The sequence below is a fragment of the Sus scrofa genome, chromosome X, assembly GCF_054392235.1.
Source record: "Sus scrofa isolate SSC_HxYL_T2T_F1_AM1 chromosome X, Sscrofa_HxYL_maternal_Yorkshire_Landrace_v2.0, whole genome shotgun sequence".
NCBI lineage: Eukaryota > Metazoa > Chordata > Mammalia > Artiodactyla > Suidae > Sus > Sus scrofa.
The window spans coordinates 7,250,323-7,271,806 of record NC_139401.1 but is presented as its reverse complement, the minus strand read 5'-3'; the positions used below and the strand labels follow the sequence as shown (position 1 = coordinate 7,271,806).

The following is a 21,484-nucleotide window of genomic DNA, read 5'->3' as shown; positions in this document are numbered from 1 at the left end:
AAGTCTGCCCTTGGCAACACATTCATGGTTTCTGCACCGGCAGGAATTCCTATATTCCCAGGAGGAGCTTCTCCCTGGAAACAGGAACCCCCTCCTCAACCAAGTCTTGGCATCCCTTTCAAGTCTATTGTAACTGTGTAGCTTGGCTCTGCTGCCAAGGCTTGGCCAATAGCACTGGCTGCGCAGGTCACATAAAGACAGCCCTATGTGTATTTTCTCTTGGGGGTGACCCTGGCTTATTTTCTCCCATGCAGTTCAACAATAAGAATGGAAGACATCACACTGGAGTCCTACCACTGATGACACTGAACTTCACCCAAGCCCCATGATCTTGGAAAACAGAGATGGTTAAGAAATACCCTCACCCTCTGTTTGTCTGCCATGCAACTCCCTTTCCTTTTATTTATTTATTTATTCATGCATTCATTCATTCATTTTGATTTTGATTTTTTTTGCTTTTTAGGGCTGCACTTGCTGCATATGGAAGTTTCCAGGCTAGGGGTGAAACTGGAGCTGCAGCAGCTGGCCTACACCACAGCCACAGCCACACCAGATCCAAGCCGCATCTGTGACTACACTGCAGCTCACAGCAACGCCAGATCCTTAACCTACTGAGTGAGACCAGGGATTGAACCTGCACCCTCATGGATACTAGTCAGGTTTGTTACCACCGAGGCACAAAGGGTGTGTCCCCCATCTCTCTTTCCTGTAAGACTTCAGGGAAGCCCGCCAGGCCCACTTACAGCAAGGCCAGATACAGACCTTGGGAATTCCCAATCTTTGTCTCATAAATGATTACTGAACGCTTTGTCCCCACTGATCAACTGGCACAGAATGTTTGTGAACCAAACTCTGGTTCAACTTCTCTCCTCCTCACAGGGCCCTGAACTTGGACCCTCAGCCTGAGACAACAGACAGCCCTTCCTGAGCAGGAGCTGGCCTAGGGGTCAACTATTCTCTGATCTACCATCCAAACATACCACCCTTTCAACCTCATTCCCCCACACCTGGTTCTTTCTCGCTTTGCTTACTCCTATTAATTTTCTTTTAAGCTTAACCTTTGAAACTCTTGCACACCTTATGGTCTGTGTGTTTTCCCTCTTGCAACAATCTGTGTCTCCCTTTGATCCTCTAGAATCAAAGCCTCTCCTTACTGAGTCTGCATGTGTTGCTTTCTTGGACACCATGCAGACAAGCCTGGCTGGGGGAGATACATGGACCAGCAGGCTTGGAGCCCTTTTCGAGTTTGAATTTTAGGAATGTAAGTTGGTACAAGCACTATAGAAAACCTCCAAAAGAGTATGGAGGTTCCTCAGAAAACTAAATGGAGAACTACTATGTGACCGAGCAATCACCCCTGGGACTAGATCCAGACAAAACTACAATGCAAAAAGATATGGGCACCTGTATGTTCATAGCAGCATGATTCACAACAGCCAAGACATGGAAACAACCTGAATGTCCATTGACAGAGGAATGGATTAAGAAGTGGTACTTCCACACAGTGGAATACTACTCAATCATAAAAAATGAAATCATGGCATGGGCAGCAACATGGATGCAACTAGAGATTCTCATACTAGGTCAAGTAAGTCAGAAAGACAAACATAACATGAAATCACTTCTATGTGGAATCTAAATAGGACACAAATGAACCTATCTACAAAACAGAAAGAGACTCACAGACACAGAGATGAGACTTGTGGTTGCCAAGTGGGAGGAAGGAGGGAGTGAGATGGATGGGGAGAGTTTGGGGTTAGGAGTCGCAAACTGTGACACTGAGAATGGACAAGCCATGAGGTCCTGCTATACAGCACAGGCAACTCTGTCCAGTCTCTTGGGATAGACCAGGATGGAAGATAGAAAAAAGAAAAACAATGTGTATATATATGTGTGTGTGTGTGTGTGTGAGACTGGGTCATTTTGCTGTATAGCAGAAATTGGCACAATAGTGTAAATCAACTTTATTCTACAAAATACAAAACTTAAAAATAAAATAAAATTGCTCTTTGCACTTAGAGAGCTTGAATTCCATATAAAATCAACCTCCCTCTCCTGTGACATAAAGATGACAAAATCATAGGCCTTGGTGTCGCATCCCGGCGGCTCAGCATCCCCACAAAGCCAGGTGCTGCTCACCTCATTTTCATGAACATCGGTGCAGGTGTGTGCCTGCCTCACCTCGTGAAATGTTGGTTCTATAGCTGCCAGGTTGTAAGGCAGATGAGCTGTGACTCAGTCCCTCTGGCAAACATCTCTGATGGGCTTGAAGGAACGCCACAACCCAATAGGTTTGCTACACGTCTGAGCTCCAAAAAACTAGCAGCTCCTCTTCCTCTTGAGGGCGTGGTCTTGTGGGTCTATGAACGGGCTGTGTAGGGAAACAAAGCTTGCCACTCCAAAATATCTCTAAGGCATGCAGATGATTTCAAGATGAAAACAATCATGGCCCCAGAGACTTGGGGAGAAATTGTGACCTTCTCCCTAACTGCCTAAGCAAATTCAGAAATTTTGACCTCCCTAACTGCCTGTTCTGGGAAGGGAGCTAGGAGCCGAGATGTGTGCATAGATGTAGCGGGGGGCTCGGCAGGGACCGGAGATCAGAGTCCACTCTGTGTCCTGTTCTCTCTGCCTGGCCCCGCAAACATTTGTTTAACAAACATGTACTTTTCCAGCTCTGTCCCCTGCCTTCCTCCCCTCCGAGGTCCCCCACCACTGCCCCCTGCATCCTTTGTCTTTAGCCCACGATGGTATGGTTTTTGATCCATTTGGCGAGTGGCTCAGTCTTCCTGGGTCTCTACATGTACACCTGGTATTACTCAACTTTTTTTTTCTTTTTAGGGCCGCACATGCGGCATATGGAAGTTCCCGGGCTAGGGGTCGAATTGGAGCTGCCGCTGCAGCCTACGCCACAACTCAGAGCAATGCTTTGTCTTAACCCACAGAGCGAGGCCAGGGATCAAACCCACATCCTCATGGATACTAGTCGGGTTCTTCACCTGCTGAGCCACAATGGGAACTCCTCAACTTTCGTGATTTTCAACTTGTTCATGTGTCTCATGCCTTTGGAATTCTTAGATCAGCCAGAAGACCTAGAAAATGTTTTAATCCCACACAGGAGTCAGTCTCCATTATCTGCAGAAAATAAGACCCAACAGTGTATGGCTGTAACGACAAGATGAAGATGTAGCGTCAGCCAGCCTGGGTCCGACCCATTCCCCGCCCCCCAATGGGCTTGTCCCCAAAAGAATCCAGGAGCAACAAAAAAAGAAAGAAAAAAAAGAAAAAAAGAAAAAAAGATCTGCAGGAGGCACAGCATCTGGGTGAAGCTACAGCACGAGGCTCCCTGCCAGTAACTGCAAAGGAGACCTCACAGCAGCATCACATGGACACAATGCCCCAAGTACAGCCAAGACCACCCTTAAATCCCAGCACCAGCTTGCCTATGATACAGACGTGTGGGCTCTTCAGGGAGGGCTCAGTGTGGCAGGATACTTGGGATAAAATAAAATTACTCTCTTCTCACAAAACTCCCACCATGAAAAGAACGTATCGATCTCACAGTAAATACACAGAACCAAGTGTCTGCTGAAAGACATGGAACTTTCCGGAATCCATTTCCCATCTCCCAGGGATCCCGTGGAATCACAGATGCGTCCAGAAGGCTGGCTCATCACCTCGATCTGCCAGGGGGTCTCTCTTCTTGGCTTTACCTTCGATACGAAGGTCTGGGTCATGGGAGGTTCCTTGGATGCTAAAAGACCAATGTGGAAGGTGACTAACAGGAATTCCAACCTCCGGGCCAGTCCAGCACTGGAGGGTGGACAGCAGAACCCCACTGCTGACGCCTTAACCCAGGCCCGTGTGCCTGCCTCTGTGGCCACAGCTCAACAGCCTCTTGGCCTGGGGATGCTGACTCCATGCCTGACAAAAAGCAAGCAGACCCAAGCCCTGAGCTTCCCATACTCCTGCAGGTGGCCCTCTGGGCCATCATCCAAAGCACTTTCAAGTAGCCTATCTTTTGTGATGGCAGGTTACAGGGAACTCCTCGGCACCAGAAGGTCCGAAAGAGTTGAAATCAACCCACCATCTCCAAACTCATCTTTAGAGCTACTAAGATGGGTGGGGGACAGCCCCAAAGCCAACAGGGCACACACAAAAGTAAGGAACTGGCCTGGGAGAGTGAGGTGTCTAGGTCCTTGCCTCAGGTCAGAGATGGATCTACCCCTTACACACAGAAAAGAAACACTGAGGAGTTCCTGTTGTGGTTTATTGGGTTAAGAATCCAACACACACACACACACACACACACACACACACACACACACACAAAAAGGCGTTCCGGTTGTGGGGCAGTGGTTAACGAATCTGACTAGGAACCATGAGGTTGCAGGTTCGGTCCCTGCCCTTGCTCAGTGGGTTAAGGATCTGGTGTTGCCGTGAGCTGTGGTGTAGGTTGCAGATGTGGCTTGGATCCTGCGTTGCTGAGGCTCTGGCGTAGGCTGGCAGCTACAGCTCTGATTAGACCCCTAGCCTGGGAACCTCCACATGCCGTGGGAGCGGCCCAAGAAATAGCAAAAAGATAAAAAAAAAAAAAAAAAAAAAAGAATCCAACACAGTCTCCGTGAGGATGCATGTTCCATCCCTGGCCTCACACTGTGGATTAAAGATCTGGTGTTGCTGTGAGCTGGGGTGTAGGTTAGCAGCTGTAGCTCTGATCTGACCCCTAGCCTGAGAGCTTCCATATGCTGCAGGTGCGGCTCTAAAAAGACAGATGGACAGACAGACAGAAGAAAGAAAGGAGGGAGGAAGGAAGGAAACAAACACTGAAAAGATTGTACATTGATTAGAAACCACTTTAGATGGTATCATGCAGAAGACAAGGACATGAGCTGACCTTTAAAGAGCAAGCCTTGCACTGAATGTGGACCACAGCTACATCATGCAAACGTATGACAGCACAGCCACTGTTACCAAGAGAATGGTTGAGTGTGCTCCAATGCCTCATCACATACTCAAAGAGGAAGAAGCACAGCTCGTGTGTTTGTAAAGACGAAGACATTCAGGTGATGGCAGAGGGATTATCTGCAGGATCAGCACATGAGTCATCCAGTAAAAACACCAAATTCCTAGGGCAAGAAGACCCCACATCAAATGTCAGCATTATATAAACTCCCTCTACAAATAGCAACCTCTCACTGGGATAATGTCTAAGATGTCCTAGCCTATCTGTTGACATGGTTCTTTCCGAGGTACGTATAACCACAGTCCCATCTCAATTCAAATCTGCCACTCAACCCACAGTATCCCGTGCCTAGACCTATTATTATCATGGGCTAGAGTGCATTTCTTAACTTTTGCACTGTATGTAATTTATTAATGCCGTGATGGGTGTTGACAGGTCTCAGGATGGGGAGAGACAGTTAAGCGCCCACAGACGGGATCTTGTGTGATGGATTTGCCTGGGGGAGACCCTGGGAGAAGGGAGAGGGAAAGGATATCCAGGTGTTCAATTTCAATCCCAGCCAGATGTGGAGGTCCCTCCCATCCACCTGGAGCTGGGCAGGGCTGCTCCAACCCTGAGATGGATGGATGGATGGATGGATAGATGAAGAGGAGGGAGGGAGGAGGAAGGAACGGAGGAAGGAAGGGAGAGCAAGGCAGTGCCCTCTGGGTCCAGGCGCAGCCCAGCCTTCTCTCTGAACCCCATGAGCAGAGACTGTGATGTCCACTGAGGGGGGCCGAGAAACCAGAGCATGTCACACACACACACTGCGGAATTTCACAAACAGTGGTTGCAAGAGGAAGGAGGGCACTTTGCAAGGAGGACAACTTCCTGCAAGGGGACAAGGCTCAATTTACATAAGCCAAAGAAATGTGGGTGCGACAGGCAGAATTCTAAGAAGGCTAGCAATATTCCTGACCCTGGTACACAAGTCCCAGTGCACACGCCCCTCTCCTTGAGGGCAAGGTGGGCCTGTAAATATGATGGGTGTCATTACTGTATTTAGGGGACCAACCTCTAGGATCTGAGTTCATTCAAAAGGAAGATTACCTTGGGTGGGCCTGGCCTAATCGGGTGAGCAATATCCCTGTCCCATGGTACATATGCCCTGGTGTACACATCCATTTCCTTGAGGGCAAGGTGGAACTGTAAATGTGATGGATGTCATTCCTGTAATTAGGGGACCAATCTCTAGACTCTGAGTTCATTCAAAAGGGAGATTTTCTCAGGTGGGCCTGGCCTCATCAGGTGAGCCCTTAAAAAGTACCAAGCCCATAGGTCTCTCAGAAGTCAGAGAGGTAAACTTTGCTGGCACCAAAGGAGAAACAAACGGCTATGATGAGAGTCGCCTGCAGGGGCCCCTGTGCCCAGGAATCATGAATGACCTCTAGGAGCTGAAGGAGGCCTGGGACTGACAGTCAGCAAGAAAATAGAGAATTCAGACCCCCAACTGCAAGGAACTGGATTCTGCCAGCACCTAGTGAAGCTGGAAAAGGATCCTGAGCCCCTGATGAGATGTCAGCATGGTGACAGGCTAAGCAGAGAAGAAATCCACCCCTGGCCTGGACTCCAGACCCACAGAGGCTGGAAGATAATTTACAGGTGTGCTCTGAAGCCGCTATTTGTTGTAAAACAACACAAAATGAGGACGGTGGGTATACACATTAATGCAAACATTTTCCTATCCAAAGCTAGCGAGACCTCCAGCTAGGCTCTCACATTTTCCGTGTATCAATCAGTGGTATTCATCTTTGCATCCAATTCTTTTTTCAGACCACCTACAAACAGGTACCAAGCTCCATCTGTCTGTTCCACACTACATGCGGCTCAGCCCAGCCCCTGGCATCTCAAAAAGGCCCAGGATACATGGTCTGGATGGACCAAGCTCAGCACAGATAGAACACACAGCATTGTGTGTGCTGTGTTTAGGGGGCCAAACAATGGCCCCCTAAACAGGACCCCGTCCTAATCCTCAGAACCTATATCCTCCCTTTGGCAGCAAGAGGGAGTCTGCAGATGTGATGAAGAGAAGGACCTGGACCTGGCAAGATGACTGGATTGTCCAGGTGGGTCCAACGGGATCACAAAGGTTCTTCTAAAAGGGAGATGGGGAGAAATGGGAAGATGCTAGTTCTGCTGGTCTTGGAGACAGAGGAAAAGGACCAGGATGCAAGGAACGCAGGCACCTCTAAATGTGGGAAAAGCTAAGCACCTGACACTGCCCTCACAGCTCCCGAGGGAACTGGCCCTGCCATCTGGGTTTAGTTTTTAGTGAGAAACCCCCTTGGCACTTCTCACTTCCAGAACCCCCAGAAAATCAATTTATGTCATGGTTACATATTACAAAGTTTGTGGCAACTGACTGCAGCAGCCACAGAAACAAATGAATACAAAAAAAGGATGAGGAGAGTACAGGACAGTGGAACTTAGGCAGGAAATCAGGAAAGAAAAAAATCATTTGCATCTGATGTCATGGCTGGTTTTCCTGCTGTTCTCAAACACCAAGAGGGCCAGGAGATTATTTATCTTGTGCGCTCCATGACCAACTCAACTCCTAGGACAGAGGGGACCTGAGAAAATATTTGCCAGGCATCGATCTGTGGACAGGTCACGACTTTTAACAAGTGCACCCGTGGACCAGCCGTTAAGTTGGCACGTAAAAGATTCTTTCCATTAAGTTAAAGAATTCAAGTTTCAGGCCAGATGCCTGGCTAGTTTATAGGTATGAATGAGTTGACAAAAAAACAACAAAGTGACATGCAAGTACACGCTGTACCTAATAATCCATCTATCCAAGCACCAATGTGGAATATAACATGTAAATAATTTGAACTCAAGAAAACCTAAATAGACATTTCTCCAAAGACGTACAGATGGCCAGTAGGCACATGAAATGATGCTCAACCTCACTAATGATTAGAGAAATGCAAGTCCAAACTACCATGAGGTACCTCCTCACACCAGTCAGAATGGCCATCATTTTTAAAAGTCTACAAATCACAAAATGCTGGAGAGGGTGTGGAGGAAAGGGAATGCTCATACGTGGCTGGTGGGAATGGAAATTGGTGCAGCCACAATGGAGAACAGGATGGAGGTTCCTCAGAAAGCTAAATAGAGAATTACCATAGGATCCAGCAATCCCATTCCTGGGCATGTATCTAGACAAAACTACAATTCAAAAATATACACGTGCCTCTATGTTCATGGCAGCACTATTCACAATAGCCAAGACACAGAAACAACCTAAATGTCCATCGACAGAGGAATGGATACTCAATCATACAAAAATGAAGCCATGCCATTTGCAGCAACATGGATGCAACTAGAGATTCTTATTCTAAGTGAAGTCAGGAAGAGAAAGACAAATACCATATAATACCATTTATATGCAGAATCTAAAACAAGGTACAAATGAACCTATCTATAAAACAGAAATAGACTCACAGACATGGAGAACAGACGTGTGGTTGCCAAGGGGGAAGGGCGAAGAAGTGGGATGAACAGGGAGTTTGGGGTTCGTAGATGCAAACTATGACAATGAGGATGAATAAGCAATGAGATCCTGCCATACAGCACAGGGAACTCTATCCAGTCTCTTGGGATAGAACATGATAAAAGATAATATAAGAAAAAGAATGTATATGTATGTATGACTGGGTCACTATGCTGTATAGCATAAACTGGCACAACATTGTAAATCAGCTATAGTTTGATTAAAAAAAAGAAAAAGAGGAGTTCCCATCGTGGCACAGCAGAAATGAATCTGACTAGGAACCATGAGGTTGCGGGTTTGATCCCTGGCCTCACTCCATGGGGTTAAGGATCTACTGCTGCTGTGAGCTGTGGTGTAGGTCAAAGACGTGGCTCAGATCCTGCATTGCTGTGGCTGTGGTGTAGGACAGTGGATACAGCTCCAATTAGACCCCTAGCCTGGGAACATCCATATGCCGCAGGTGCAGCCCTAAAAAGATGAAAGATTGACGAAATAAATAAATGCATTTATTTATTTCCCTCTGTCTACCCATATGCCTACACTCTACAGCGAAACTTTAATATTGGGGTTTGATTATTACATCATGACCTAAAAGCCCTTTATTTCTGACATTATTTACAAAACTTACATTTAAAATGAATATTTATGACTTCATTCAGTAGGAAAATTGTTAATTCTTCTCCCGCCTGAAGGGAGAGTCTTCTGAATGAATGATTAGCAGGTAAAGGAATATTCTGCAAACCTCTACCTCCCAAGTTCTGCCTTAATCCTTATGGTTGACTCATGTCATGGAAACGGCTGAGCACCCTGCCAACCAAAGTCACAAAGGCACACAGAGGTGATTCGAAAACAGTTGTGCTGGTTGTGATTTTTCTAAATAAAAATGCAACTCCTGAGTGAGGCATAAAAATCAATCAGCAGCTCTTAAACATGTGTCTCCTTTACATGAGCGAACAGGTGTCATTTTTAATAAAAATTTTAAGCGATGAAAATAGATTATGGGTAAAGAACATCAATTTGCTTGCCAAACACAAACAAATGAATTATCTTCTCGGATAACCACTGCATCTGTATGATATAGAAAATAAGTCCATTCTCAGCAACATTTCTCAGCCTCCCTTTGGTTAGCTTCTCCTTCGGCTTAGAATTTATATTTTGTTCAGCCCAAGGACATCCTTCCTTAATGTCCTTACTTAATGCTGTTGGATCCTATAGTTCCATGATTGCAATGGAGAAGAAATGCTTTAATGATGGATAAATGGGACAAGTTCGGTTTTTTTCCTGTTTTTTTTTTTTCATTTAAAAAAATTAAAGTACAGTTGACGTACACTGTAGTGTCAATCTCTACTGTATAGATAGCAAAGTTCCCTAGTCATGCGTGTGTGTGTGTGTGTGTGTGTGTGTGTGTGTGTGTGTGTATACACATACGCATTCCCTTTATCTTCTATCATGGTCTATCCCAAAAGACTAAATGGGAGGAGATCTTTTTATCAAAGTATTGAAAGGAAACATTTGAAATAGTGATTTTCTGAGTCTAGTATCTACAACATTTAAAGAATATTTGCAACTGAAGAACAGCAAGATATACAACCCAATTGAAAAATGGAGAAAAGGCTCGAATAGGTATTCCTCCAAAGAAGATAAAAATGGACAAGCACGTGGTAAGATGCTCAATCATTAGTTATTAGAAAAATGAAAATCAAAGCCACAATAATGTATTGACCACAATGGTGATAATAAAAAAATAGAAAATAAAAAAAAGAAGAAGTGATTTTCTAAATCTATGTTTTCATCAGGATATGGTTGATTTATAGTGTTGTCAATTTCTGCTGGACAGCATAGTGACCCATAACGGAAGGTAATATGAGAAAAGAATATATATATTCATATAGATATGAAATAGCCACCCTTATCAGTTAAAAATGCTTGGCTACTGACAAGGTCACAGGACTCAAATGGACGCCATAGCCTAAACTAGAAAACTTGAAGTAGGGAGGGAGAGTGACCAGGTCCAGCCTCAATGCCAACATGTTCCTTGTGTGATTCCAGGGAGATTTCTAAAGTGGCTTCAGTGTCCATTTTTTTCCTCCAACAAGACAGTAGGACTGTCACTGTTCTGCAGAGCGGTTGATCACCAGCGAGAGCTCTGAGGGCAAAACAGCAGAGGCATCGCAGGATGCATCCATGCCCTCCTACATCACGCAGCAGCACTCACACTTCCAACGAAGAAAGCTCTACAATCGCGTCACCCACGAGGACAAAGACAGGCGAGACAGAAGACAAGAGCAGGATGAGTGTGGTCATTCCGCAGCTGTCTGGACAGTGGCAACTCCATGTTGGGGGAAGCATGCAGCAGAGGATGAAAGCTGAGTGCATGTCAAGGAGGACGTGACGTGAGCTGAGGTGAACCACTCTTCCCCAGAGAGCCAGGGACCTCCTTGTACTGGGGGGCCAGGGTTTTTTGCAGGACAGAAATCCTCTCTGTGGCATGTTCATGGCCCCAGACGACAGACACCAAACCCTTGAGGCCACGGCTGTGACGGTCAGCCACCCAGCAAGCAGGACCAACGAGTTAGGATTCTAATTGAGCTTTGCAGAGCTTTTTGACTAGAAACAGAAGCTAAGAGCCAGAGTACATTGGAAGGGAATCTCTAACAGAAAGCAAAAGGATGAAAGAACCAAAACAACCCAAAGCCTGGAGGAAGGGAAAATTAGGGAGGTGGGATTGAAATATCCAAACTACTCTTTATAAAATAGATAGGTAGCAAGGACCTATTGTATAAGGGAACTCTATTCAATACTGTGTAATCCCCTATAAGGAAAAAGAAGCTAAAAAGGAATATGTGTATATACGTAACCAAATCACTTTGCTGTACAAACTGAAACAACTAAGTCAACTATACTCCAATACAATTTATTTTTTAAAAAATTGAGAGTTTCTGAATTTTAAAGCCTGCATAATATTTCACTATGCAATTTATTTAATCTTTCCCCAATTCTCCGGGCTTCACAAATTTCTAAATAACGTTGGTAGGAATATATTGATAAACAGCATGTGTTGTCTTGGTATTTTCACGGGATAAATTCCTAGAACGCAAACACCCATTACGGTCGAGACCGTTTCCATCATCACATAAGCTCCCGTAAGTCTGTTCAAGTTTGCATTAATACAACCCACCATCAGGAGTCCCTGGTTTTGAAGATACAGTGTCATCATGACATTGTATATGCCAAACTGATAGGTTAAAATGATGGAAAGACATACCATGCTCTCGTATTGGAAGAGTCAATATTATCAAAATGACTATACCACCCAAGGGAATCTACAGATTCAATGCAATCCCTATCAAATTACCAAGGACATTTTTCACAGAATTTGAACAAAATAAAGTTTGTTTGGAAGCACAACAGACCCAGAATAGCCAAAGACATCCTGAAAAAGAAAAAATGGAGCTGGAGGAATCAGGCTCCCAGACTTTAGACTATTCTACAAAGCAATAGTCATCAAAACTGTATGGTGCTGGCACAAAGATAGAAACATAGATCAGTGGAGCAGGATAGGAAGCCCAGAATTAAACCCACACACCGGAGTTCCCGTCGTGGTGCAGTGGTCAACGAATCTGACTAGGAACCATGAGGTTGCGGGTTCGGTCCCTGCCCTTGCTCAGTGGGCTAAGGATCCGGCGTTGCAGTGAGCTGTGGTGTAGGTTGCAGACGCGGCTCGGATCCCACGTTGCTGTGGCTCTGGCGTAGGCTGGTGGCTACGGCTCCGATTCAACCCATAGCCTGGGAACCTCCATATGCCGCGGCAGCGGCCCAAGAAATAGCTAAAAAAAAGACAAAACAACAACAACAAAAAAAAAAACCCCACACACCTACAGCCAACTCATCTAGGACAAAGGAGGCAAGAATATACAATGGAGAAAAGACAGCCTGTTCAATAAGAGGTGCTGGGAAAACTGGACAGCCACATGGAAAAGAATGGAATTAGAATACTCCCTAACACTATACACAAAAATCAACTCCAAATGGATGAAAGACCTACATATAAGACCAGATACTATAAAACTCTTAGAGGAAAACATAGGCCAAACACTCTCTGACATAAACGACAGCAACATCTTCTCAGAACCACCTCTTACAGTAATTACAGTAAAAACAAAAATAAATGGGGCTTAATTAAACTTAAAAGTTTCTGCACAGCAAAGGAAACCCTAAACAAAACAAAAAGACAACCCACAGAATGGGAGAAAATCTTTGTAAATGAATCGACTGACAAGGGATTCATCTCCAAAATTTATAAACACCTATCACTCAATACCAAAAAAACAACCCCATCAAAAAATGAGCAGATCTAAACAGACAATTCTACAAAGAAGACACACAGATGGCCAAAAAACGCATGAAAAGATGTTCAACATCACTCATTATTCGAGAAATGCAAATCAAAACCACTATGAGGCACACCAGCCAGAATGGCCATCATCCAAAAGTCTACAAACAATAAGTGCTGGAGAGGGTGTGGAGAAAAAGGAACCCTAGTACACTGCTGGTGGGATTGTACATTGGTGCAACCACTGTGGAAAACAGTATGGAGATGCCTCAGAAAACTCAAAATAGAACTGCCATTTGATCCAGCAATCCCACTCCTGGGCATCTATCCAGAGGAAACCATGACTCGCAAAGATACATGTACTCCAATGTTCATTGCAGCACTATCTGCAATAGCCAAGACATGGAAACAACCTAAATGTCCATCGACAGAGGAGTGGATCCAGAAGATGTGGTACATATACACAATGGAATATTACTCAGCCATTAAAAGGAATGAAATACCAGCATTTTTAGCAACATGGATGGACCTAGAAATTATCATGCTAAGTGAAGTCAGCCATACAATGAGACACCAACATCAAATGCTTTCATTGACATGTGGAATTTGAAAAAAGGACAGAACGAACTTCTTTGCAGAACAGATGCTGACTCACAGATTTTGAAAACCTTATGGTTTCCAAAGGAGAGAGGCTGGAGGGGTAGGAGGATGCACTTAGGGTTTGGGATGGAAATGCTATAAAATTTGGTTGTGATGATTGTTGTACACCTGTAAATGTAATAAAATTAAGTAATAAAAAATAAAAGACCCCCCAAAGAGTGTTTTCCCTGGGATTTCATTTTAATTTTCAATCTCTAATGAGGTTGAACCTTTCTCATGTTAATGCTAATTTATCATGGTTTCCTTGTTCATCACTTGCCATCTTTTCTGTGTGTGTGTGTGTGTGTGTGTGTATGTTTTAGGGCTGCACTCGGGGCATATGGAAGTTCCCAGGCTAGAGGTCAAATTGGAGCTGCAGCTGACAGCCTATGGCACAGCAATGTGGGATCCAAGTCACATATGCAACCTATATCACAGCTCACAGCAACGCCAGATCCTTCACCCACTGAGAGAGGCCAGGGATCGAACCTGCATCCTCACAGATACTAGTTGGATTCATTTCGCTGGCCACGATGGGAACTCCATCACTTGACATGTTTTAATTAGGATGCTGACTATTCTTCCCTCTCCTTCCTCTCTTTCCTAACCAACCCCTTATGATATCCTTTACCGTTCTAAGATCACGGATGCTAATCATAGATTTCCCTTGAACTCCTTGGGATTCTTGCTTTCAACGCTAGATTCTTCTCAAGAGAAGAACTATTGCCTGTTCTTGCAGATAACACTGGCAGGCTTGGACAGACTGCACCAATAAGTGGAGAGGAGACACCAGAGTTTGAACCCCTTGATCAAAGTATTGGTCAAGTACATGATCCTCCAGGCTAAGCTAGTAAGAAGAGATGAGTCTCAAGCTCTCAGAAGGAGCTTTGCGGCTCCCATTGAACCCCATTGGAAGGAGAGCATGATTTTGACTGGCCTGCCACCACCATCATCATTTGATGGTGAGAAAAGAGAAGGCCTGGGACTTGAATTTTTGCAGGTGTTATTGATCATGCTTGGCAGCCCCCCATCTCAGGGTGCTATTTCCATCCTGTTGTTATTCTGTGGGGATCTTATTCATGAGCCAGCAACAACCGCCAGAAATGCGGTCAGCTGGGCATGAAGGCTCTCTCCCCACCCTAGGTGGGAGGTTCCGTGGAAGCAGAACCCAACTGCCTGAACTGCAAATGCTTGGCCCAAGACGTGAGTGTGGGCTCTGTTCATGGGCCAGTGCAGCTCTGGTCCCTGTGGTTTGGCTGGTTTAAATCTCTACTTCAGAAATCCTTTGGTAATCCATTTGCAGCAACACGGATGAAACTGGAGACTCTCATACTAAGCGGAATAAGTCAGAAAAAGACATTTGTGTCTTTTGTGTCATTTGCTATCACAGAAGTGATATATGATATCATTTACATCTGGAATCTAATATATGGCACAAATGAACCCGCTTATAGGAAAAAAAAAAAAACTCACAAACATGAAGAACAGACTTGTGGTTGCCAAGAGAGAGGGGGAGGGGGTGGGATGGATGGGGAGTTTGGGATTATTGCATTTGGAGTCGATAAGCAATGAGGTCCTGCTGTATAGCACAGGGAACTATATCCAGTCTCTCGTGATGGAAGACGACAGAGAATAATGTGAGAAAAAGAATGTATATATATGTATAACTGGGTCACTTTACAGTACAGCAGAAACTGACAGAGCATTGCAAATCAACTATGATAAAAATTACAAAAATAAATGAAAAAGCAGGTTATAAAAGCCAAAAAAAAAAAAAAAAGAAAAGAAAAGAAAGGAAAAATCATTTCAGGAGCTCCCATCATGGCTCAACAGTATCCATGGGGACACGGATTCGATTCCTGGCCTCGCTCAGTGGGTTAAGGATCTGGCTGTGGCTGTGGCTGTGGCAGAGGCAGGCAGCTGTAGCTCTGTTTTGACCCCTAGCCTGGGAACCTCCATATGCTTCAGGTGCGGCCCTTAAAAAAAGACAGAAAAAAGAAATCATTTTGCCTCTCGATTTTGCAGCCATTGTACTTGGGATGTTTTCTTTGCCCTCAGTGTCCTAAGAGTCCATGAAACGGTCCATTTTCATTTATCCTTTTGGACAGGCAAGCATCTGTCCACCATGGAGATCTGTGTGCTTTACTTCTCAATCTGTGTCCCGTGTCACCAGCGAAGTGATTTATTCCCTATGTGGTCTCTCTCGTTCTCTCTTCCTCTGGAAGGTCTATTAGCTGGATTTTGGACCCCTGCTGGTTGATAGCCCAGTTCTCCTATTTTCCCCATCCTATCATCAATCCCTTGGTGCCTTTGTTCCATTTTCCTTGGAGATGCCCTCAACCTCAAATTCCCAGCATTCTGCTGAATTCTCTCACCTATCAATGCATTTCCAAAAGTTCTGTTTTGTCTTCTCAAGGTACTTTTTTCAAAGCATCCTTGGTTGGTTGGTTGTTTTTGTGTTTTTATTTTCTTTTTAGGGCCCCACTTTCAGCAGAATGGACGTTCCCAGGCTAGGGGTTAAATCGGATGGAGCTGCAGCTGCCAACCTACACCAAAGCCACAGCAAAGCCAGATCTCAACCCCTTGAGAGAGGCCAGAGATCCAACCCACATCGTCACAGATACTATGTCGGGTTCTTAATCCACTGAGCCACAATGGGAACTACAGCCCTTAAAATTCTTGATTCTTGAGGACTGTTTTGTCATGAAGAATACATTCAGGGGAGTTCCTGCCATGGCTCAGTGGTAACAAACCCAACTAGCATCCATGAGGATGTGGCTTTGAACCCTGGCCTCACTCAGTGGGTTAAGGACCTGGCGCTGCCACAAGCTATGGTGTAGGTCGCAGATGTGGCTTGGATCCTGCGTTGCTGTGGTTGTGGTGGAGGCTGGAAGCTGCAGCTCCTATTCAATCCCTACCCTGGGAACTTCAAATACTGCAGGTGCGGCCCTAAAAAGACCAAAAAAAAAAAAAAAAGTAATGAAAGAAAAAGAAAAGATTCATGATATACCTTTAGGGTAGAAAAGGCAAAATCTGACATGAATTCAAGGCAGCATGCTTGTAAATAAAAGAAATTCCTATTTATATATGGACATGTATATTTTCTGTGTCTGTGTGACTAGATATGCATATACATAAGTGGAAAGAATGATAAAACTTTGTCATTAGTGCTGGCAGAACAGAATTATCAGTAGGTTTTACATGAAGCTTTATACCTTCCTGTATTTATCAAATCTCATACTTATTTTTATCAACAGGAAAATAAAAGCCTGGAGTTCCCTGGGGGGCTCAGTGAGTTAAGGATCCTGCATGGTCATTGCTAGGGGACGGGTTTGATCCCTAGCCTGGAAACGTCCACATTTGCAGCCAAAAGAAAAACGAAGAGCCTACAAAGTACAATTTAATCATACTGTCCTGTTGCTGCTGGAGACAGTGTCAAATGCCCTAAACTCAAATAGGATCATGGGTACGAACGGAAATAAAAGAGAAAGACCCTGAGCTTCCAGTAGGGCCTGAAAGACTGTAATTTAGAGAACTTCAATTTGATGAGCTCTGATTTTTAAATCACAGCATTCTGACAAGTTCAGTACAGCTGGCCCTTGTCATAGACACAGAGAGAAAAAGATTCCTTTTTAGAGAAATCTTTTAAAGTCCTTATTCTTTTAGCACAAGCCCTTGGTACGTGGTAAGTAAATACTCGTGGCAGAGAAGTGAATGAACACAAATTTCTAATCTCTCGTTTTTCCTCCCGGAAGACAGCTCTGATTTTCACAGTGCAGCATCTGAAGATGCAGCAGCAAAGGCACAGAGGTCTAGGCGCTGGATGTGACACACCTTCAGGTCCCTTGCCAACAAGTAAAACTGGATTTCTTTACCCCAACCTCTTTTTGGGGTCCGTTTGAGCTGGAAAGAGCAAAGTGACCCACAACGTGTCTGATGAAGAGCGGGAGAGACATAGAAAGCAGAGTGATTATTTCAAGTTGAGAGCACTCCAGATCTGCACGGAGGAGGTACACACCGCGGCAGCGCCGGGCATGATTCCGGGGCTCCATCCCAGCTCGCAGCCCCGGAGCCGGGGGAGGGAGGGGGGGCTCAGATTCCGCATCTCAAAGTCTTGTCTGTTCTCATGTCACATCATCACTTCCTTGTCCACGGAACTTGTAATGGGAAGGCAGGCACCTGCATCACGGACCCAAGGCATGGCTATGTGTCAAACCTTCAAGGCAGGTCCCCAAAGCAGGGTGGGACACCCCAAATATACACCCATATCATGAAGAGCAGGCATAGGCAGGACCCCCCCCCTATACACATAAAGCCCAAAGAGCTGACCACTTGTGGGTACATTGTGATGGAGAAGCATGCACTGGGAAGCATCTTATGGATGCGGTAAGAGGACATCCATCCTTCCCAGAACCCAGCCAGAAAGGAGACAGGAAGTCAGTGACATCACTCGTCCAAGGAAAGGGCATGACAGCTTTCTCTGTTGTTAGCATGGTGACTCACAAACTCTAGCTCTGCAAAACATGTGTATCTATCTACCTAAAAATACATACCAAAATACATTAAAAAATATATACATGAGGTATATCCATATATCTATATTATATATAGGTATCTATGGTTTATATATAATTGTAATTATATATTATATGATTATAATCATATATCATCATATAAATCCCTATATAACTATCACTCTATAGATATCTATGTATGTGTGTGTGAGAGAGAGAGGCTAAGGAAAAAAACAACACAAAAAACTGGTTTGGGTTTTCATGTTCAGAAGATTCTTTTTTTTTTCCCCATCTGTGACAAATGGAGGTTCCCAGGCTAGAGGTCCAATCAGAGCTACAGCTGCCAGCCTACACCAGAGTCACAGCACCACAAGATCCAAGCCGCATCTGCAACCTACACCACAGCTCAGGGCAACACTGGATCCTTAACCCATTGAGTGAAGCCAGGGATCAAACCTGCGACCTCATGGATACTAGTCAGATTCGTTTCCACTGAGCCACACCGGGAACTCCAATGTTGAGGACATTCTTGAAGGAATATCGTTGCTGTTGACTCAGATCAAAGTGACCATGTATAAGTGTGTGTGTGTGTGTGTGTGTGTGCAAGTGTGTGTCCACTGTCCAGTTTTACACATGGCTTCATGCAAACCCTAGCGGTACAGCCACTACACATCCAATGACAGCTTCCACTGTGTGGTTTGGGGGGACGAGGGGGACGTGTGTGGATGGGGTGATAAGGGGAAAGGGGGCAAAATCGTGGGGAAATGAGTCCAAGAGGGGCGGAGCCGTGGGGAGAGGGCATGAGCTGGGCTTTGTGGCCCACTAGGACTTCGGCTGGTGGAGGGTGTGAAGCCACGGGAGGTCCCGGAACCAGCCTTGGAGCAGGGGACCCTTGCACGAGGCTCCCCATTTGTTTGTTACAGACTCAGTCCCATCACTAAATAAACAGACACATTGCAGCAAACTATGACACCGAGAATGGATAAGCCATGAGCTCCTGCTGTTCAGCACAGGGAACTCTATCCAGTCTCTTGGGATAGACCAGGATGGAAGACAATATGAGAAAAAAATATCGATAGATAGAGAGAGAGAGAGAGAGAGAGGATAGGTAGGTAGGTGGATGGATGGATGGATGGATGAATGATTGGGTCACCATGCTATTCAGCAGAAATTGACTTAATAATGCGTATCAACTAAACACTAATAAAAAATAAATTTTAAAAAATGCATCCTGTCTCCTCCCTCTGGCCCTCACCCATCTTTTTCCACTTGACCCAACAAACATCCAGAGACAGGAGAGGAAGCCAGGCACTGACTTTGTTGTTTTTCAGATGCGGCGTTCCATTCCACTCCTGCCTCTTGAAATTACATGAACAAGGCTGGGAAAGCTGAATCCTCCTTTCCCCCCCCCCACCAGCTTTTTTTTTCTTTATTTCCCCAATATATTATTGTTTTTTCTACTGTACAGCATGGTGACCCAGTTACACATACATGTATACATTCTTTTTTCTCACATGATCATGCTCCATCACAAGGACTAGACATTCTTCCCAGCACGACACAGCAGGATCTCATTGCTCATCCATTCCAAAGGCAATAGTCTGCTTCCATGAACCCCAAACTCCCAATCCATCCCCCCTCCCTCCCCCTCCCCCTTGGCAACCACACATCAATTCTGCAAGTCCACGATTTTCTTTCTGTGGAAAGGTTCACCTACGCTGTATATTAGACTGAATCCTTTTTTACATCACAGACATGGTCAGATGATGGCACGATTTCAGAGTCTAGGGTTACCATCTAGAATTTCAGGTTTCCCTACAAGGCAGATGTAACATTTTCTTAAGAGGAATAAACCATACCTGATACTAAATGCTTTCCAGTATGAAACAATGAGAGCAAAAACGATATTACGTACGTGATATTTTCCAATTATTCCAATTCCAATTATGTTTGTTTGTTTGTTTTTAGGGCCCCACTTGCGGCAGATGGGGGGTTCCCAGGCTAGGGGTCGAATCGGAGCTGCAGCTGACAGCCTGCACCACAGCCACAGCCATGCCAGATCCAAGCCGCATCTGCGACCTACACCAGAGCTCACAGCAATGCAGGATCCTTAACCCACTGAGTGAGGCCAGGGATCAAACCCGCATCTTCATGGATCCTAGTCGGGTTCATTATCCCTGAGCCACAGTGGGAACTCCCACTCCAGTTATACTATGAGAGACAGGGAATTACACCAATGCTTCCCATTCCTAATGAAGAGGACTTACAATAATATTTGAAATAAACGTAAGACCACTCATTTAAAAACATATCACTGATGTTCAAAAAGTTTGCTAATACTTGGAATATCTAGTTTCTAAATAGGAAACCAAAACGACTTTTAGGGGTGGCTATTACGGCCAGTATTCTCACACGTGCTCAACAAACCTACCCTTTGGATTTGCCCCGTGATGTCTTTAAAAGGTGAGGGTGTCATGAGACAATCGCCTATTTCTAGCAGATCAAATGGTCCTTGAAAGGCAGAATGTATTCTGGAGTCCATGTGTTTTTGTTTTTGTCTCCAACAACCTGGCCTTGATGCTTATTTTTCAAAGCAAAAACCACAACCGAGGAAAACATACCTACTCACGGCTGTACACGGACATCAGCTTTGCAGCTGATCAACCCCCACCCTGTAATTGGACTCTAGTAATAAATAAAATCCACGAATAAGTCACCTGACTGCCCAAGTCTGGTATGAGACATTACAGAAAAGGAAACATGCTCGGCAAATCCCTCGGACTCTGCAAACAACAAGGAAAAATGAAAGAGACTACTGCACAGTGAATCAAACTTTTCAACTCCAAGGAAGACCCTGTGTCTGATGTTATGCATGCAGGGGATTAGGGAAACAGAATACGCATTGGTAAATTTCCATTGTGTCTTCAAATCCAGAGCTGATTCTAACAAATGCAAAGAAAGAAATGAGTACAGGTTAAAGCAATACACGAGTACAGGTTAAAACAGCATGACACAAACCAGTCATTTTAAAACTAGAAGACGGTACCCCTAACCTATAAAGTCCATCTAATTACAGACTTTTTATTCCTGCCTTCCAACATCTAATCCAGACACACGAAGAAAACATAACCTGTTGTGTTATTTCCAGACGGACTTCAAATGAGGTACTTTATACTTGAAACAACAGAGTAGACTCTGTCTATACAACTCGCTTCTAAAATGCAGGGTTGACATGAGCTCCAACGAGGGAAAAAAATCAAAATCAACAGAACATCTCACACGCAGGATAGATCCAGCAACTGCTACCGTTTTCCATAACTGTCAGCAAGGTAATTAAAACACACGCGGTGGAACAAAGCAGAGCCTTCATTTACCTTAGTTTAAAATTCTGTTTCCGCTGATGCAGAAAAAAGCACTTGTGCGTGCCAGGAACCAGGTGCTTGGGCTCCTCTCCGGAATCCCAGGTAGGTGAGTAGGAGATAGTCTTTCACAAACATGAG

The 21,484-nt window shown here is 44.8% G+C and overlaps 1 protein-coding gene across 13 annotated transcripts in view; it reads right to left on the bottom strand.

Moving 5' to 3' along the window:
* LOC146394453 (steryl-sulfatase-like) overlaps positions 1 to 21,484 on the bottom strand; it is a 201,537-nt gene that overhangs the window by 122,294 nt on the left and 57,759 nt on the right. For 3 of the 13 annotated variants that reach the window (XR_014834969.1, XR_014834970.1, XM_085007098.1), the window contains exon 1: positions 21,359 to 21,438. The exons of the other annotated variants lie outside the window; for them this stretch is intronic. The gene's annotated coding sequence lies outside the window, so the exon portion shown is untranslated. Of the gene's footprint in view, positions 1 to 21,358; positions 21,439 to 21,484 lie in introns of those variants that run through there. 13 annotated transcript variants of the gene reach the window in all.